A 21,292-nucleotide genomic window follows, 5' to 3' on the forward strand; every position below is an offset into this window, starting at 1 on the left:
TTGCCTCTGCGACACTGATAGCACCCGCTGGCCTCTTCCCTATTCTCTCAGGTCTCTGCAGTCACTCTCAGCAGGCACTTGACTTCCTGGCCACTGGCACAGCTGTGGTAAACACTGGGGAGGCCAAGGTAGTCTGTTCTAGCTTTCATTGATACATTTTCTCTTAAAAAAAAAAAAAAACCTGCAAAACTTGCAACAATCAGATGACATCATGTTGGACGGGGGGGGGGGGGGGGGGGGGGGGGGGGGGGGGGGGGGGAGTAAAAGACTTCGCCTTCCTGCCAAGGATTGGGGCAACTGTGGGGGAACTTGTGCTGAGCTGAAAATCATAGGTCCTGGTGAGCAAAGGATGAATGGAAGCTGAGGAACAGTCCCACGCTCTTCATCTTCCCTGCCCACTACATCCTGAGAAATTAGACCATCTTTAGATGGTTCTTCATATCAGAAAATCATGACTTAAGTGAAAAGAAACTGCTCCACCAGCCCCATATTCTCTCCCGAGACAACTGCAGGGGCTTCCAGCTTTATACAAGAAGGGTTCTAAGTCTGTTTGTCCTTAAAAGGTTGTCTGGAGCCTCGGTCATGGGTCACTTGGATAGAATCTCTCATGCTTTAGGCATGCATGTCACTGTCCTCCAGACGTACTTCAGTCTATCTGGGCCTTTCATGGTGTGCGTTTTTTTTTTTTTTTTTCTTTTTTTTTTTGGTTTTTCGAGACAGGGTTTCTCCGTAGCTTTTGGTTCCTGTCCTGGAACTAGCTCTTGTAGACCAGGCTGGGCTCGAACTCACAGAGATCCGCCTGCCTCTGCCTCCCGAATACTGGGATTAAAGGCGTGCGCCACCACCACTGCCCGACCATGGTGTGGGTTTTGAAGATGCTTACAGGGTAAATTTTATCATTAACCAATTGCACGGCCAGGGTATGCCAGGTGAACTGCTCCACTCATGGCTTTTTGTGTATTAGGAAGTGTTTTCAATATCCAAGACTAACACAAAATCTCAGACCTCTTGAACTTTGAATGTGGGGGAAAAACAATCTCAAAAGTCTTAACATTCCATCTCAGTCTAGTATGTGATTTTTCCCCTGTGTGTGAGGTCACTCAAGTCTCTGCCTGCACTGTCACAGGACAGGGCATCAGAATGGTCCCTCCAATGTCGGGCCTCAAGAGAGAACCTGTATTATTATGAGTCTGAATCTTGAAGACATTCCCACTTAAGAAATCCATGCTTGCATTATATTCATATGCATTTTTCATACCTGTTGCTCATTTAGTTTCTTGCAATCATGGAAAATAATGAGAGTTTAACACATCAAACTTTCTCTCTCTCTCTCTGTCTCTCTCTCTCTGTCTCTCTCTCTGTCTCTCTGTCTCTCTCTGTCTCTGTCTCTGTCTCTCTCTCTCTCTCTCACACACACACACACACACACACACACACACACACCAGTCTGAACTTAATTGTTTTTCACAAGCTTAGAGGCTTTGGTTTTGCTTTCTTTGCTGTTGCTTGTCTTGTGGCACTGAGCAAGTGACTCATTTAGGATCATTGTGAAAGGAGACTTTGAATGACAATTTGTCTTAGTCAGGGTCATTATTGCTGTGATGAAACACCATGACCAAAGCAACTTGGGGAGGAAAGGGTTTGTTTGGCCTACACATCTATCTCTGTTTATCACTGAGGAAAGTCAGGACAGGAACTCACACAGGGCAGAAGCCTAGAGGCAGGAGTTGATGAAGAGGACATGGAGCGGGTACTGCTTGCTGGCTTATTCTCCATGGCTTGGTCAGCCTGCTTTCTTACAGCACCCAGGACAACCAGTCCAGGGATGGTACCACACCCAAAGGGTCAGGCCTCCCCCATCAATCATTAATTAAGAAAATACCCAATTGATCCACCTATATATAACCTGATCTAATACTGGCGTTTACTTAGTTGATGGTGTTAGCTTGTTTCAAGTTGACATAAAACTATCTAACACAAATATGAGATGAAAATCAATTGTACTTCTACCTGAAAATACACCACTGCTGTGTTTTGATCTATTACATATGGCCAATGAGTTAAACAACTTAAAGAAAGAAAAGTCTATTTTGTTTTGTGACTTAAGACCCTTCAGTCTATGATTGGGGCAAATTGTTTTCAGTCCAGTGGTGAGGTGGTACATCACAGTGAAGGTATATGACTGAGAACACTGCCTTCCTCTGTGTGTGAATCTCTCTTGTTGCCAGTGTATTCTTAGACACACACACATACACACACTCAATAATACCCATACATACACACATACACTCACACACACACACTCACACGCGTGTGCTCGCACCAATTTATGATGCACTTGATTTTTTTTTTGTGTGTGTGTGTGTGAAAGACAGAGAGAGAAGAGAGAGAGAGAGAGAGAGAGAGAGAGAGAGAGAGAGAGAGAGAGGCCCATTTAAATAACCCGATGTGTGCTAAAGGGGACAAAGGTCCTTTGGATCCCAAGGGCAAGGTAGGACAGATTTAGCGGTTGACTGCTTCAATGGTCAGTCATGTACAAACCTGGTTTTCTCCATCTCTTTTCTGCAGACTAATCTTTACCCATGGCTCTGTCCTTTCATGGCATCAGGACAGGTTACAAACTCGAGGAGGCACACCCACGTGCAAGTTCGTATCCAAGGAAAAAGTCTGAGTGTCATTTATGGAAGTTCAGGCAGGTTAGAGAACCACCGCCATTGCTAGATTTCTTTCCACAAGAGGTCTTTCTTTAATAAGAACAAATGAATTAATCAGATTGAAGAGATGACATAGAACACAGAAATAACTTGGTGATAGTAGGGCCCCAACTTCCTCTGTCCCTGAACTGAGGAGTGCTAACCCTCAAGGTCACACCCTTACTCCAACAGCACGACTTCTTAATTCTAACATTGCAGGGCCTTAAGTTCTGCATTGTAAAACACTTCTGAAAGTGAATTTATTTGAAACTGGTGGTATAATATTGTATTTACTCAACCTAGCAACCATTTTACTTGTTCCAGTTAAAGGAGTCAGCCCTTCGAAAGAAACAGTTTCGTTTTTAGAACTGACTTCACACAGATTGGGCTCAAATAATAAGACCACCAAGAGCTGGTATAACTCTCAGAGGAAAGAGGAATGGTAGGTTATGTAGTATGCACTGGAGACTTCGTTAATTCAAAGAAACAGTTCCCAAGTCCCTATGAATTAGAAAGTACCAAGAAAGATAGGGTTTTTTTTTAAAAAATAAAATATAATAAGATAAAATAAAAGCCAGCACAGCAGAATTGGACAAAACCAAGAAACAGAAGGAAAGAGACCAAGAGAAGCCACAAGAGACCACTCATTCTCACACACAGGAACCCCACAGAAACACTAAACTGGAAGTCATAATATAAATGTAGAGCACCCGATGCAGATGGGTGCAGGCCCTGTGCAAGCTGCTTCAGTTCTGTGAGCTCATATGAGCATTGCTCATGTTGATTTGGAGGGTCTTGTTGGTGTCCTCTAACCTCTCTGGCTCTTATTCTGCTGCTGCTTCCTCTTCTGCAGGGGTCCCTGAGCCCCAAGGAGATGAAACTGATGTCAAAATACCTCTAGGGATGCTATCGTTCTGTGTAATGTCTGGCTGCAAGTCTCTGTGTTTGTCCCAAGTGATGTGGGAGGAAGCTCCTATGATGGTGCCTGAGGAAGGTATGTATGCATTCACCAGAATGCCACTGGGAGTCACTTGATTGCTATGAGTTTTGTTTTTGATGTTTGTTTTTAGAACCGTAGTATTTCGTTTCCTCCTACGTCTCTCGGCCATCTAGTCCAGGTTTTTTGTCACCCAAGCAGAGCTGATTATGGGTTCCATCTCTTCAGCTGGGTCTAAAGTCAAACCAGATATTGACAGGTTACTCCTGCATTGCTAGTCTGGTTTTAGCCAACATTCTTTTCTCCCACTTCCTGGAAAGACTAGCTCATCCATTTCTGAATCAACACTTATAGCCAGCTCAAGAGAGCACACTGATGATTAACTTAGGTCTTCATCAACTGCTGACCCTTGGAGTCCCCTTCTTTCAAGACAGGCTTGAATGGACAAAGGGTAAATATCTGAATGAAATTTACTAGGGGACAAAGAGTGGGTGCTGGTGAAGCCATCCCAATGTCATGGAAGGATATCCACATGGGTAGGTGGGTGGACGCCATGCAGAATTTTTACCACTGCGACAAAATGCTTGAGATAAGCAACTTTAAAAAAGAAAAGTTTGTTCTGCTTTGGGATTTCAGGGGCTTTAGTCTATGGGGCCAGTTGCTTTTGGTTTTCTGGTGAGGTGTGGTACATCATGGTGAAAGCATATGTCAGAGAACATGCTTTCCTCATGATGAGCAGATAGCAAGAGAAGGAGGCAGAGTCTAGTGTACCTTTCAAGGAATCAAACTCAGTAACCTAACTTCCTTTTCCTGAGCCTTATTTCTTAAAGGTCCCGTCAGCTCCCAATATCAGCTGCAGACCAGCACTCGATAAGACCCCATATGTACAAAGGGTGAGTGTGTAAGAATGTAAACTTCTAATTTAACATAGAAGTTAAATTAATAAGCTGCTTCATACTTTTTTTATTCACCCATCTTTTGTTAGTGTGGTGTTGGTTGTGGCCCTTAGAGTCGCTGAGGAAAACTACCGCATCTTTTTGTCCCTCACTAAACTGGGAAGATTATGAAATGCAAATCCAGAAAGAGATACTTGATTAGTTAATTGAAGGTTAGTATTAATATTTCTCCATTTTACAAAAGTGCCATACAGAATCAGGAGAGCACTTGGAAGCCATAAACGGGGCTAAAACCTTTAACGTATGAAAACACACATGTGTTATGGGACAAGTACAACATGGCTGAAGATCAGAGTGTGTGCACACTCTCGCTCACGTCAGGAGAAATGATTCCTAACTGAAATGCTGTCTTCTCTTAGCCCATCAGGCGAGCAGAAGTGGGAGGGTTTACTAACAATTCTATCATGAGAAAAAGTAGAGGCTCTCAGCACAACTGTTAGGGATAGAAATCTCTGTTGAGAATAACTTGGTCATATTTATTAATATATAGTAACAAAACATTGCCAAATCATTTTTATTAGGAATATACACATGGTTTCTGCATCTTAAGATTCAGCAAACAGATTAGATATCTGGATAAAGAGTTGCACCAATATTGAACACATACAGACTGTTTTCTTCTTAGGATGCCTCAAACAATGTCAGCTATTTATATAAAGTGTGCATTTCACTACGAAGTGTAAGTCATTTAGAAAGTTTTAAAATATGTAGGTAGTTGGGCACAGATCATATTCAAATCTTATGCAATTTTAAGTAAGGGACTTCCACAGCTTTTTCCATTTGATAGCATCCTATGATCAATTCCTCATGTAAACTGGTAAGATGCTATGTACAGCCCTATGTGATACACACAGGTGTAAAAGCATGCACACATAGGTATGTATGTATTGGGAGTGCATGTTAGCTTTTCACGACAATGACAAAAATCTCTGAGAAAAGTATGCTCATGGCTCAGAGGTTTCAGTTCATGGTTGTCTAGTTCTGTTGCTTCTGGGCCTGTGGTGTGGTGGAGCAAAGTGACTAACCTTAGGGACGGAGGAGGTGAGGACAAGGGACAAGCTCTGGCTTCAAAGGCTGTCTTCTGGGACGCACATCCCCCGAGTCTGGAGCTCTGAATAGTCTGTTGAGTTATTCATCCATTGACAAGGGGATCATGCTTGTGCTTATGAAACCACAGCTGCTCAGCCAGCACAGCTGTGGGCGACTCAGGGAGCTGGAAAAGAAAGCAATGGAGGCAGAGACCCTGGACTCTGCGCTCACTTCAGGAATGAGTAATTTTTCTTTTTACCATTGCTATTTATATACCACATAGCCAGTTACTAAAGACAGTCTTCCAAACAGTACTTAATTAAGCCAGGGATTCTCAACCTATGGGTTGTGACCTCTTTTGGGGATTGAACGACCCTTTCACAAGGATCTTCTGAGACCATCAGAAAACACAGATGTTTGCATAATGATTCATAACAGTAGCAAAATTACAGTTATGAAGTAGCAATGAAAAGAGTTTTATGGCTGGGGGTCAGCACAGCATGAGGAACTGTATTAAAGGGTTGCGGCACCAGGAAGGTGGAGAGCCACCGGCTTCAGCAGTCTTTTCGACCTCTTTATCTGAGTTTCTTCTTCCACTCTTTCCCGTCTTTGTGATCTTCTTTACCCTGGAGGATATTCCTCCTTAGCTGTTACTCCATGCTTTCCAAAGTCACATAGGGTTTGTGCCTGAGAAAGGAACATCCCGATCATCCGGACCCTGACACACCACAGTGTTAGCAACACCAGCTGTAAGGCAAGCCTTGGCATCCACGAACCTTTTATGAGAAATACTTAGCACCCTCGTTATAATCCCGATGTCTTTGAAAGCAGGGGCGCCTATATGCCTAGGATTTTGCTCACAGTAACGCTGTTCATGGAGAGTAGGTAGATGCTGCAGAACAGCCATGACAGCACACAGATGTCTTCAGAAGAGAGCTGGGTGGCTGGTGAGTCATCCCCTCAGTGGGATGCTCTGCAGAGGAAGCAAACTATCCCGGTGGGGGTTGGTTTCTCAGAAACAGTGTCAAATAGAAGAGAAAGCAAAACACACAGAGGTGCTGGATGTGCTTGCTACCATTTGTGCTAGCAGAGAAGCGCTCAGCAGGACAACTTCGGAAGAGTCACACAACCTGGTAGCACTAGTTATGGCCTGGGAAGGAACTACAATGGCTGAGGCACGGGAGGGAGGGAGGGCGATTAAAGTTGTGTCACACATACTCGTACTCACTACTTCCTCAGAGGGTGTTGCTTCGAAGAGATAAAATGCCAAGTGCTCCTCTATGTAATTCCTTTGGATGTCTCAGTCTATTTTTGTAGACAGCATGCTGATAGACTGGTATTGCTACCCTGAAACAGTTTGGATTTTAAACATCCCGCAGGGCTTATGTGTCTGTGGGACTTGTCGGAAATGGCAGAGCCTTTTAAGGATGGGGTCTAGTGGAAGGGTCTAAGTCATTGCGATCATTCCCTGGCAGGGGGCTTGGGGACTTTGGCGCTATTTTTCCTTTCTCTCTCTTAGCTTCTTGGGTACCATCAGGTGAGTAAGCCTCTTCTGCCACATTAGTCCCTAGTGTGGTGCACTGTGATGAGAAGCCCAGAGTGACAGGCCCAGTGACCATGGCATGAAATACTGAAGCAATCATTCAAAATCAACCATTTTCGTTATGAAGTAGGGTTTTAGGTATGTTGGTACAGCAGCACAAATCTGACCAATTCTTCTTAATACAAAGCAAGCAATATATATTAATATATAGCTAGACTCATCTTCTTTATGACTGTCCTTTTCTGAGTTTTTCATAAATGTTTATTTTACATATACATTTTTATGTCTTGTCATTGTTCCAAATTGCCTTCCTGAGGATTTACGTGGACATAGATAAAGTGAATGCTGGCTTATAGAGAACTGATATGCTAAGTGTATTAAGTTTGTCTATCAGATATGCAGTAATTTTCTCCAGTGATGATTTCATTTTACTTTGGTCTGGTTGTGACTTTTCTCCAGATGGATTGTACAATTTTCCTTTACATTTGTACCCAAAGATCTCAACTTTTGTCAATTAGGAGCATGAATTCTTTCAAAGTGCATGTTTGGGCAGTTAATTGTGCAGCAAACTGATTGATTTGGGTACCTCTTTCCCATAAGTAAGACCTATCCATCCATGTACCTATTCCCAATGTAGTTTTATGATAAAAATACATTAAGATACAGCCAAGCAAGCTAGATAGATGTAAAGCATGACTTAAGAACATAATAAACATGAGCCTCGTCACATAGAGAACACAGTTTAGCTAAGGGGGACACATATAAACAGATAAAGTAACAGCACATGCAAGACAGGCTTAAAATGAGTCATTTCCAGGTGTAGCATCATGAAGGTGGTGCCTGGAACCTATGGGGGTGTCAGGAAGAGCTGCATGGTAAGGAATCAGGCAGAAAGCAGAGCATATGCAAATCCCTCAGACGGAAGAAGTTTATGCCAGAGTTTGAATGAAGTATGATAATATTTAACCATGAACAGCTTGACTGTGTCCTATGTGTTAATCTTGAATGGCGAAGGAGTGTGGGGTAAGAAAGAACAGACCAGAAAACAGTACACTGGCTCAGATTCCAGGGGAAGCACTGGGTTCATTTGGGGGGCTATGATGGCCAGGTTTTCTGTAGGGTGTGTGGTAACTGAAGGATGAGAGATCCTTAGGTGGCAGCCACACTGGAGGGAGAGTGCTGGGGGATTTGGAGTGTGTCAGGCTAGACAGGCTAGGACTGCACACAGAGCTCATCAGTGGGTATTCTGAGCCTAGGGAAGAGATTGTAGCTACGGAGAAAAGTGCAGCCATCAGCTGAGACCTGAAAAGTAAGTCAAATGGACGCTGAGAACTCTTCAGAATCTGTTGTGTGGAGAAAGACCTTGAGATGTACCTAATGGAGCCCAGAAAGCAAACTGGGGGTGGTGGTGGTGTGAGTGGCCAGTCTCTGTAATAGGCAAGGGTATGTCTCTATGCTATTTATTCTCTATGCAGTTATCTTACCTTCTCGACCTCTGCAACACAATCATAAACACACACATGCATGCACACACATGCATGCATGCACATGCATACACACATGCAAACGAGCGCTGTGTACCTGGTGTGTAAGACTGGGTTCTTAAAGGAGTCAGGCCTGGGGTGCAAACAGAGGCAGTCTGATCTGAGGAAGCAGACACCAGAAAGAACCTGGAGAGCAGGCGGGAGCCCGATGCAGTGAGGATGGAGCCTGTGATTCGTCCCCTGCAGCTGCTGCTTGACCTTGGTTAGCCTCTGGAGTGGCCTGGTGGGCAGTGACCCTGACTCAGAGAGATTTCATGTCCAGGTTTATTTAGCCTCTGCAGATGGCAGTGTTAAGCACCTGACAGGGACAACTCGAAATTTCCCGGATGGTCATTGTTTGCGGACAGAAGATGATATGTCTTCACTTCTGCTGTATTTTTATGACTGTCCCCGTGACATTTCTGTGTACTTAGAAGTAGCCAAAGATGATTTAAGTGCAAAACTCACTTTAGAGTAAACCTCTGTTCTGTTTCATTCTGTATGGACAGTAATGTAGCATAATCCATCAAGGAACCGAGGCCTGGCTCCTGGCGGGATTCCTCCTCTGCCCACTGCTCCCTTGGGTGTCCTCCCATTCCTTCTCAATACATTCAAGCCAGATGCTCCCCTGGGGATAAAGTGCCCTTCAGACACCAGTACCTGGACAGAGCAGTTGCCTCTGTCACTAGAGAACAAAGAGGAAAGAGACTTCATTCGTGCCTGCCTCCCTTGCCCTGCTCCTTCCTGTGGGAAGGGAGAGCACAAGTCCCAGAAAGGCACCTATAAACTCGCTTCTTTAAAAGTAGCTTATTGGGATAATCAAGGACCCACAACCAAAAACCACAAGTTAATGCAAAGAGTGCTCATATCCTCTTTTGTACTGATGCGGTGAGGAGTTTCAGGCTTCCTGAAGGGCAGAGGATTTGAAGGAAGGTGGAAATGTTCCCTGTAATACACAGATTTGGCTCTCCCATTATTTGTTCAATCACTACTTTTTCAAGTATTATTTTTTATAAAACTAGATACATCAATATATACATCTATCTATCTATCTATCTATCTATCTATCTATCTATCTATCTATCTATCTATCTATCTATCTATATTTGGGTTATAACCCAAACATACTCTGGTTTTAGGTTACTAAAAACAAACAAAAACAAACAGACAAACAAAAACCACACACACTCTGATTTTAGGTTACTCAAACAGTTCCTTGTTTGTCTATCGGAGCCGTTTGCCCTGGTCCCCATGCTTCCCTTGGCGAGAGCCCCATGATTAACTGGTGGATGTCTTGATTTGTATCTTTTAAGTATTCCTCTCCTTGCCGAGGCAGTTCAGCATGGTACACCAGTGCTCCTCAGAGCTGAGATGGGCATTCACATCTTAGCAGGAAGCACAGAATGTCTTCTGAGGACGGCGCAGAGGTGACAGGCCCTTGTATAAAGTCAAGAGTCCAGCAGTTAGTGCTGTATTTTAAGCTCTTGACTTCATATTCTCTTCCCCTTGTTCCACCAGTGGTCACAGAACACATTCTTCTGTTTCCAAGTCCAGCCGTAAGAAGTGGGCCTTGAACTGCATGTTTACTTAGGGTACAGTTGTGTGGCCTGTGTTCCTTGAGGCCCCGTGGATGACTGTGGCTCTCTACAATTGGCCCTGCTCACCCCCCAGCTCTTGCTGCAGGTCCAGACTGCAGGCTCTGTGTGGCTCAGCACATCACTATCCTCTCTCCCACAGGTGCACAGGCTGCCATGAGGCCTGGTGGCAGCTGCACACGGCACTTGTCTGCAGTGCCCACCCTGGAAATAGGCCTCTGTGTCACAGCTAAGAAGACATTTAGGTCTCTTCTTCAGTAGTACCTTGCTTGATGGATTGATGGGTCTGTAAGGTATTTTTGAATCTGGGTTATTTCTATTTCTGCTGTAAGTTGTTACAGGCTGCATAATGTCTTAAGCAACTTTTTTGATAACCTGTGCCAAGAAAGTAAACGGTCCTATTAAAATGTCTATTTTCTTTTTCGGAGACATTGATGGTTAGAACTCAGCACTGAGTGTTCAACTCAAACATTAAATCATATTGCTTGGAGTGGTAACATGTTAACATCTTTGTATTTAGGATTCTCAGTGGATTCTTTATTTTTAGTATTCTTTTTCTAGAAGGGAGAGTGCATGCACACGCACACACACGCACACACACCACAGAGAGAATCATTCAGTAAATTATTTAGGTGTCTTACAGAAGATGAAGCAATATCCTATGTTCATTAAGAGATGATCTGGGACTTTTAAGATTAATGTCGAATTATGTTGAACTTGGTGAGTTTTTTTTTGTTCCTGGTGACTTGTGTTAATTTAATTGTCCCAGTCTCATGACATGGGGACTCCACTAGGTGACATCATAACTTAAGTCGTAGCCACACAAAATGGCATGGAGGTAGAGAGTGTCCTGACTGTAATTGCAGCCCTCGCAGCAGAAGCGAGTTTGTCTAAGTGGTCTTTCATTTTGTACGTACACTAACATGGATCTTCATTTTCAGTATCCTAGAACAAAGCATGTTTTTAATCTAGCAAATTTGTTTTAAATTTAAATGGTCATCGAGTTTTCTTAAAGTGATTTTTGAAAATTATGAAGTCGATTACAGCCTAATGGGAGAATGTGTTGTGAACGTGATGAAGTAATAAGTGTTCAGGCTATGGACAATGCAGATGAGTTTCTGCTGACAAACTGGGATCACAGAGGAACACTCAATTGAAAGCCATTTGTTTTGTTTATTGATTTTATTTATGCATTGAGAAAGGCCTGTCTGTGTAGCTCAGGTGTGAGGAATAGCATGTGATTGTCCACGTGTTGTGTGAGGGGTGCTTAGAACTCCTCAGAGTCACAGGCAAGGGCAAGTAGGAGGCACTGGCCCCTCCCTCCCTCGCTGGTGGCTGATGCCTGCTTGTCCGAGACCTCTGAGAGGCATAGGCAGCCTGCCACATGACTGAGGCTGCAGTCAGGAAGGGGGCATCTGAAAGTCCCAATCTGTTTATTAGACAAAGTTTGTGTCCTAAGCCGATGAGATGGGGACTTCGGGGAGGAGACAAGTCCTGGCCTATTAAGAAAAGGACAGGGATTTCTACACTAGTGGGGTCACATTATGAAACAACAATTAAATTGGCTCATGATAGCATCCAGTCTGACTTTCTTGCGAATCTTTGTAAATGCACCATTTTAACTTAGTTTTTATTTATTTGTGTGTGGAAGCATGTCTGTGTGGAGGTACTGCGTGTGAGTTCAGGAGCCTATGGGAGCCCAAACAGGGCAGCTGGACTCAGAGGCAGCTGGAAGCTACCTGACCAGGCTGCTGGAACCTGAACTCAGGTGCTCTGTAAGGGCAGATGCACTTTGAACCCCTAAGCCATTAACTCAGTCCCTATATTTTAATAAATTATTAATAATTATAAATTAATTATCATTAAACTATTGAAAAAGTCCTGTCGGATTTATCACATACCAAAGGAGATGGAGGCTATTCAACAAAGTAGCAAGTTAAGTTCAGAGTGGGTTCATTCGATTTATTCAGATTTGCTTATCAGTAGCAAAATTCCAGGGCAACATGTCATGAGACACTCGTTGTTGCCTGGTTACCAACTCCACAGCGATGTGCTCCAGACTGTTTGTGCCAGAACTATGAAAATCAACATTGTCTTGCCCAGTTTCCCTTCAAAAGATAGGAGAAAGCAGGTTTTTGAAATATAAAGTCCTCTTTATTGTAGAATTGCCTTCCTGCACAGGAAAGTTGTGAGGGTGTTACGTCAAATCCTCATGCAGGTCATACCTGTTTCCTCATGCATTGATGTCATGCTTTATAGCAGGATGCTAATGAGCCATAGTTGTAGGCCACTATCCTAAAAGTCACACATTGTTGAGAGTCTCTTGGTCTATTTCTGTCCCAGGTTCTCAACTCGAGACACCACATTATACATAGTTCATATTTCTCTTCATACAACGGTAGAAGTGAGTGTCTCTGGTGTATCTTCTCTTTGGGTTTTAGGAACACTCTTTTTTTTTTAAAGATTTTTATTTATTATGTATATAGGTTTCTTCCTTCATGTATCCTGAAGTACAGAAGAGGACATCAGATCTTATTACAGATGGTTGTGAGCCACCATGTGGTTGCTGGGAATTGAACTCAGGACCTCTGGAAGAGCAGCCAGTGCTCTATTCCTCTGAGCCATATCTCCAGCCACCTTAGGAGCACTCTTCATGTCTGCACAGTAGCTATTCCCCGGGATGCATCAGATGTTTGACAATCCCGTGGTGTCATGCTTTTGGGAGAGAAGGACGGGGAGTGAGCACTCATTCTCATGCCCTGGTGCCAATGGTCTACATCAGTAATAGTGCCATCAGACCTCCTGCCGCGCTGGCATTTGGCAGGTTGAATCCACTGTGACATGTTTCCCTCTTTCCTCCCCACTGTTCGGGTTCCCGCCTTCCACTCTTTGTCACGTAGTAATTTTCTCCCACTCAAGTTTCTCTCCAGGACACTTAGACAAGAAGTAAACAAACGTCGCACTGTGACGTGGAACTTTACGAGATTCAAAGCCGGTCACTGACATTGCATAAACAGTAGACATCTGCTGAGGGAAGAGACTTACCTGTGCAGCTGCCCTCAAGCCCTGCAGAGACCTCCAGGGTTGCAGGGTTTATGGGTCGCCTCCCGTGGTGAACGGCACAGCTAGCTGCTTTGTCGTGGTCCCTGCTCCTGCAAACAACCCTTAGCCCATGGTGGTTCCAACACTCTGGCTCACCAAGCTGGACTTAGGTATAACCGACAGGAGCTAATTCCCTTTCTGGGGTGACTGTCCACAGGTGAATCTGATGAAGGTAGTTCTTCAGCTGAGTTTCCCTCTTCTCAGGTAACTCAAGTTTGTGTCAAGGTCATCAAAGCTAACAAGTAAGAGGAAGAGAGGGAGGCCCAACAATGGGTTCACGAAGACCACAACCTTTACTTGTGTTTTTAAAACAGCAAAATGGAATCTCTTTCAGAGAATAGAAAAATAGAGGCTCTCACAAAATACATTATATTTAAGACGAGCTTAAACTCAATGTGAAATCCAAAAAATGACATGAGAACAAAGCGCAGTACAAACTCTCATAAAAACCTTAGGTAAAGGCCTCTGAAAATAAATTCAGAAATATTAAAAATAAGTAATAGAGGTTGGGAGGTGGTTCAGCAGTCAACAGAATGACCAGCTCTTGTAGAGGACCGGGTTGAGTTTCTAACACTCATGTCAGGCCATGCACAATTGCCTGTGACTCCAGGTGTGGAGATCTAATGCACTCCTCTGGCTCCCACATGCCTCTGCACTCATGGGTGAGTGTGCATACACACACACACACACACAGAGAGAGAGAGAGAGAGAGAGAGAGAGAGAGAGAGAGAGAGAGAGAGAGAGAGAGAAGAGTGCAGGGCTTGTCATTTAGGGTACTTTATTGTATTTGCGGAGAGCAGAAGAATGTGTCTTATAAAATTCAATTGAAAACTTTTAAAAGCTTTTGGCAAACTAGGATTAGAAAAGAATCTTCTTGACTCCTGTACCCAACGATGACTAACTGAAAGGGTTCTTCCCGAATATGGAAGAAGATAAGTGTGTTGTGACACCGTGTGTATTCATCATATGGCAAAGAAAGGACACGCAAGGGACAGTAATGGCTTAAAAGGAAATATAGAAGATGTCAATATTTAGAGACAGATTATTTTGGAGAATGAAAATCTTCTTAAAAATCTGTAGACAAAATATGAACATTAATAATTTGATTTGGCAAAAAAGCCCTGGATAAAAGATTAATGTGTTTTCATATCAATAATCCAAAAACTTAAATATTGCACACCGTGGGGTAAGACAAATCATTAGAATAACTTAGCCCGGTACATGCATTACCTCTGCTCCACGTGAGAAGCATAGCTGAGAGCAGTTTTATGATCCCTGCAGATCTGCCTCAGACACAGGAACTCTCTTTCCTCACTGACCTACAGACTCAAGCAATTCCAGCCCACAGAGCAGCAGATTAAGCCAAAGTTTGCAGGTTCATAGGAGATGTATACAGAGATGCATGAGTCATGAGCAACAAAGGAAATTTTGAGGGAAACACACAAAGCCGAAAGAGCAATTACTTAATTGCTCTGGAAAGAAGGATATGCCACATGGCTGGCAAGGACTTCAGTAAGAGGGACACACCCTCCCCTGGTGGGGATTTCACAGCCTTGCCAAGTGATTTGACAGTAACTATAAAGTCTGAACACACATATACACAAACTCACATACATACACACACATGCACACACACATGCACATACACATATACATACACTACACACATATAGTCCCAGTGACTCCAGTTCTACAAAAGTCTCTAGATTATGAACAAGGATAACAGATATGCTTCTTAAAATATATATCAGCATAAAAATTCACAGTAACACTACACTCTGCACAACAGGCCTAAATTTGGAATCTTGACGCCTAACAATAGGCTGCCGGGCAGATACATTGTAATAGGCCTACTCAATGCAACACTATAGAGCAACGAGCAGAAACTATTCCTACAGGTAAAAGTATGCTTGGCCCCCAAGGCATAACCTAAAATCTCCAACATACTGCCTAGGCCTGTGAATTTCTATAGGGGTGAAATTCACGTCAGGTGTTCTCATCACAGCAGGGGTTGCTATGAAGAGAAACAAGGATGACTAGTGTTGACCTCTTGACCTTGGCACTCGTACACAGACTTGCCTTTGCTAACCCTGATTGACGGCTACAGCTCCTCAGGATCAGTGTTGCTAAGGAGATCCCCTGCGAAGATGAGACTCGTTCCTGGAGGAAACAGATTGCTTCGAGTTGAAGTGTGAGAAATGACGGAATCAAGAGGGCAAGGACTTGGCAGCGTCCCCTCCAGCAGCCACCTCTGCCTCCGCCCGACTCTGGCAAGCGCCTCAATTGCAGAACCTGAGGGTCTCGAGTATGTCTGCAGTCTCAGAGCCAGCTCAGCGAAGCCCCAATAGGACCTGGTCCTCTTTCGTAATTCAGAGGTATGGCGTCTTCGAGGCTCATTTTCCCTAGCCTGCCAAGTCTCTGTAGCTGGGGTGCTCTCTCCACTTTTCTGTGTTAACTAATCCTTGACAACTTCAATCAAAGGCAATTTTAGAGAAGTGTGAAATGAGTTCCCCCTGCTGTCTGTGTGAGGTGACTTCAGAACTCTGAGCCGAGTGGATGACCAGCGGCCCCCAGGATTTTGTTCAGCCAATGAGCTGCCCTCATATGCTGTTCCTGAAGTGTAGTTACGATGCAATTGCTAATCACGTAAGTGTGTTGATGCCCTCCTGTATCTGCTGTCCCTTACACACATCCTTGAAACACTGAGACCCTCCTTTGTTTCCTTGATTGTGCTGTCACTCATTTTAGAATATTTTATACTTGTTATTTAATAGATGAATATAAACTCCCTACCATATTCCTATATATTCTCAGTACATGTATGGACTGCCCTTCCCCCCTGTCCATGGACCTTTCTCTGAGTTCATTGAGCACTGTGTACTTTTTGACATGGCTTTTGCAGGAGGTCCTTCTGCTCCTCCAGCCAATAGCCGCTGAGATACCAGCCCATTGGGGCGTGGTCTCTCTCCCTTTAAAAAAGCCGCCACTTCCCTCCTGACGGCGACTAGACTCCTTCCTGATTGCGTAGAGGGCTGTTATCTGGGACGGTGATCTGTAAGTTTTTTCCCCTTTAAATAAATAACCATTATATTAATCATAATTCCAAACTAGCGTGGGATTGTTTGTGACTTACGCCTTCGCCTTCACATGGCCAACCCTCAAATTCTTGAAGAACCTTCAAATCCCATGGTACCCTCCAACCAGACAATTTTCTATTTCTCTGTGAATGTGTTCATGTGTGTCCATTTTCATGTGTGTGCACGTACATAGTTTTGTGTATGCAAGTGGAGGTCAGAGGACAACCTCAGGTATCATTTTAAGGCACCATCCACTATTATTATTATTATTATTATTATTATTATTATTATTATTATTATTATTTTGAGACAAAGTTTCGCATGCTGTGAGACTCACTATATGATCTGGACTTATAGACTGGCCAGCAGCCCACCCTAGGGATCTGCTGTGTCCACCTATAGCAATGGGGCCAACCCATCATGGATTAGAATCTTTAAACTTGAGTCTGCTATTAGTTGGTTACCTTGGACATTTTGTTGTAGTGCTAGAAACAGGACTGACATAATGTTGCTATGTGTCGATCCTTCTGTACCAGTCGTGCCGACTAGAAAATTAAATAATAACAACAGGAAACTTCCTGCTGTGGCTTTGTGTATGTCAGATATTATTCATTCACAAGAGGTTCGGTGCAAGGCTCCATGAGTAACAGTGTTGAAACACAAATCCTGCCTTGGTACTGTTTATAGGTTTAGGACACAGGAGGTCCCTCTAGTCTCCCATGGATGAAAGCACAGCTCACAAATGTCAAGATACAGGGTTTGCACAATGGCAGGTGCAGATGCACTGAAACATGTAAGAATACCTGGAGAAAAGCAAGCTTCAAGGGCAAGGTGGCACATACCTGTAGTCCCACCTACTCAGAGGTCTAGGCAAGGAGATTCACTTAAGCTCTGGACCCCAATAGTATAACTGCATGAAGACTGGCATTAATCTGATGACTTCTGAGAAGGAAGCAGGGACCATCAGGATGGCTCAAGAGCAAACGGGAAGAAAATGTGTTTCATGTAAGCAGAATATGTTCTGGAGAGTACACGGCTAGACGACTAGAAAGAACACTGGGGGACCAAGGTTTAAAATTCTGCTGAAATAAGAGGTACCAGGTGTGCATGTGTGTAGACTGTGGCGCTAAGTGTGCACATCTACAGTCATGTGTGCACATCTACAGTCATGTGTGCACATCTACAGTCATGTGAAATGAATTTAGAGAAACCAAGTCGTTCTGTTATACCCTCAGCCTCATTCCTTGTTAACCCCGTTCTACTTTCGTGGGAGTTCATCTTTAAGTATAAGATTTTGATTTCTCTTTGTTTAATCTTGCTGGGGAATATGAGTCCGTTAAAAGAGTCTCATTAGCAGAGTGGCACTAAGAATGCTATCATGATGCAATGGGTAATTTAAATAAAAGGCTTTAGATACAAATGTGCTCTGTTTATATGAATCAAAAATCGGGAGTTGAAGCTATTGGTTGTGGCTTGTGTTCTTTTTTTAATTCTTCCTACATAGAATAATGTGGTTAAAAGGAATAATTTTTTTAAATAAAATGGTCACTGCCCATGCTGGTTATTTTTGTCGACTTGACACAAGTTGGGGTCATCTGGGAAGAGGGACAGTCAATCGAGAAATGCCACAATCAGATTGGCTTGTAAGCAAGGCTGTGGGGCGTTTTCTTGATTAACAGTTTATATACGTGAGTGTGTAGCCAGCCCACTGTGGGCAGTGACATTCCCTAGGCAAGTGGTCCTGAGATCTATAAGGAAGCTGTGTATACCCTAGTGAACAAGCCAGGAAGCAGCACCCCTCCATGGTCTCTGCTTCGGTTCCTGTCTTCAGGTCCCTGCCTTGAGTTCCTGCCCTGACTTCCCTCAGAGACTGAATGTACCCCAGAGTTACAAGCTAAAATGAGTCCTTTCCTTTCCAGGTCGCTTGTAGTCAGTGTCTTATCCTAGCAGTAGATAATCAAAATAGGACCTTGTCCAAATCAGTCGAGGTCAGCAGTTCTCAACCTGTGGGTCACAAGCCTCTGGGGGTTCCCATATCAGATGTCCTGCATACCAGATATTTACATTACAACTCATAACAGTAGCAAAATTACAGCTATGAAGTAGCAACAAAATAATTTTATAATATTATGGCTGGGGGCCACCACAACATGAGGAACTGTATGTAAAGGGTCACAATCAGAAAATTGAGAAGCACTGATCTAGGTTGTTTCCTCATTTTCATATGTAATATATAACCTACATGAAAGCCAAAGGAAGGGGCTGGGCAGACAGTAGTTAAGAGTACTTACTGCCCTCTCTGAGGACCGGGTTTGGCTCTCCTCGTCAACACTGGGTGTGTGGTGGGGGACACATCTCACTATCTCCTGAAACTCTTGTTTTCACAAATACATAGGCAGTGCGGCACTGCACATGAAGGTTTGCGGTCTCTCTCTCTCTCTCTCTCTCTCTCTCTCTCTCTCTCTCTCTCTCTCTCTCTCTCTCTCACACACACACACACACACACATTTTTAAAATAAAACTCAAAACAAAGCAAGAATTCATTTGTTTTCCTTCTCTACTCTCAGAATGCATTCTTTCTTAGGGCTCCACTTTCCGTACTTGCTCAACTGCTATTTCTGCAGACAACACACCCACTTGTTATTTCCTTTTTGCCTTTGGAAATGGTCCTGCTGATCATGGCCCCTGGGAGCCACAGGCCTCCGAAACTGCCCTGTGATTGTGTGGTTCATGGGATAATTTCTGCCGCTCTCCCCAGGATCAGTAGGGCTACAGTGTTTATTGGACAGCTCTGCAAGGGCCTTGCCTGCTAGGTTGTCTTCTCAGTTCTTCATCCTCTGGAGATGAAAGCAGGATTTATATAAACATGTTTTAAAGTTCCATTCCATTTAAAAGAACTTATTTCTGCAGTAAATGGGAATGGAATCATTTATTTGACATTTATATGTACTCAGCTACTTACGCATATAAGTCAATAATGTTTTTTTTTTCTGAAGATCTTGCCGATTACTAAGAGGTGAGTTAAAATTTTCAGCTATAATCATTGTGGATTGCTTTTTCCTCCTCTCCTCTTCTCTCCCTCCCCTTTTCTTCTCTTTCCTCTTCTCTCCTCTCCTCTCCCCACCTTTCCTCTCCCCTCCCCTCCTCTCCTCTCCCCTCCTCTCCTCTCCCCTCCTCTTCTCTCCCCTCTTCTTCTTTCCCCTCCCCTCCTGTCTTCTTCCCTCCTCTTCTCTTCCCTCCCCTCTTCTCCTTTCCCCTCCCCTCCCCTCCCCTCCTCTCCTCTCCCCTCCTCTTCTCTTCCCTCCCTTCCTCTCCTCTCCCCTCCCCTCCTCTCCTCTCCCCTCCTCTCCCCTTCTCTTCTCTTCTTTCCCCTCTTCTCCCTTCCCCTCCCCTTCTCTCTCTTCTTTTCCTCCTTTCTTTTCTCCTTCATCCCCTTCCCTCTCTTTCTCTCTCTCCTCTCCCCACTTTATTCTCTCCTCTCTCTTTTCCTTTACCCAACTCTGTTCATCATTGTTTTTGTTTTACACTTCAACTCCTATAACTATGTCATGACAATCATAATAAATAAAAGAGGAAAGTCCATTTTGAAACACAAGCAGGCACCATGGACTATCTACCTTATAGTGCAGCCTGGGGGCCCCTTATGCTCAACATGTCATGATTGTCCAGTAAAGCTGCCTCCATCCCACTGAGTCGGATAAAATGGTAAAGGTCAGACTGGTGCAGGCTACGCCAACAAACTTGACAGCAGTCCTTTCCAAAGGCAGCTGGGTTTCTTCGTCATGGGCGGATGGTCTCACATTTAGACGTGCCGTGATCTGCCATAGGATGACTCGACCCTATGAATCAGTTGTGGTTGCTCCCCATGCAGCTTGCCCAAGGGATGCCTGTCTCAGCCAAATCTAGTTAATTGACAAGGATGCAACACAAGGTGGTGTGGGTTGTCGGGAACTGTAGTCCTCACCAACGCTTGATAAAACAGTCAGCTGATACAAGGACAATTGAGGACCCCAATACTGTCCTTTCTGTACAACTTAGTCTATATCTTCATGCATTTCACTTATTTTCAATACGATACTTTCTAAAGAGAGAGAGAAAGAAAGGTTGGAGTTAGGTGGGTGAGTGGTATCTGAGTGGTTCAGGGAGGAGAAACTGTGATCAAAGTAGATTGTATGAACAGAACACTGTCAATAAAAAGAACTATAAAACAATTTAGTTGGCAGCTTTTTTCCTTGGCCTCATTACCTGTAATGTGAAAACTCACATGGTACTGAAATGGAATTTTTATGTTTCAACCTGTTACCATATTTGATGCATTTTTTTTTTAATTTGTTCGATTTTAAAGTATGTTTCCCTTGACATTTTGGCTTATTTCCATCGTTTAACGCTGTGCTTTCTCTTTTGCATTAGTTGTGCCCTTAGAAACGTGCCATCCAACCATAAACTATAAGTAACGCCTTTGACCCCAGCCAGCTAATAATACAAAGGCTGAACAAGCCACTGCATACAGCCTGGGTGGAGATGGTATTTCGGCCATCATGGTTTCTTTCCTTTCTTGAACATCTTGTGATGTTCCTGGCTTTATGCTCAGCATCATTTTGCTGTCCCTGCATGCCACAGGGGTCTGTGCACTCACTTGTGCAACTTTTTGCCATTTATTTTTTAAAGTACAATTTATTTATTTACTTATTTGATTATTTATTTAGCATGTGTGTGTGTGCGTGTGTGCCTGGGAGTTCAAAAGAGGGATCTGGAGTTACAGGTGATTGCAACTTGCCTGATGTGGGTGTGAGGAGCCAGACATGGGTTGTCTATAAGAAGAGTATGGGCTCTTAAC

Source organism: Chionomys nivalis, chromosome 12 (genome assembly GCF_950005125.1).
Source record: "Chionomys nivalis chromosome 12, mChiNiv1.1, whole genome shotgun sequence".
In the NCBI taxonomy this organism is placed as follows: Eukaryota; Metazoa; Chordata; class Mammalia; order Rodentia; family Cricetidae; genus Chionomys; species Chionomys nivalis.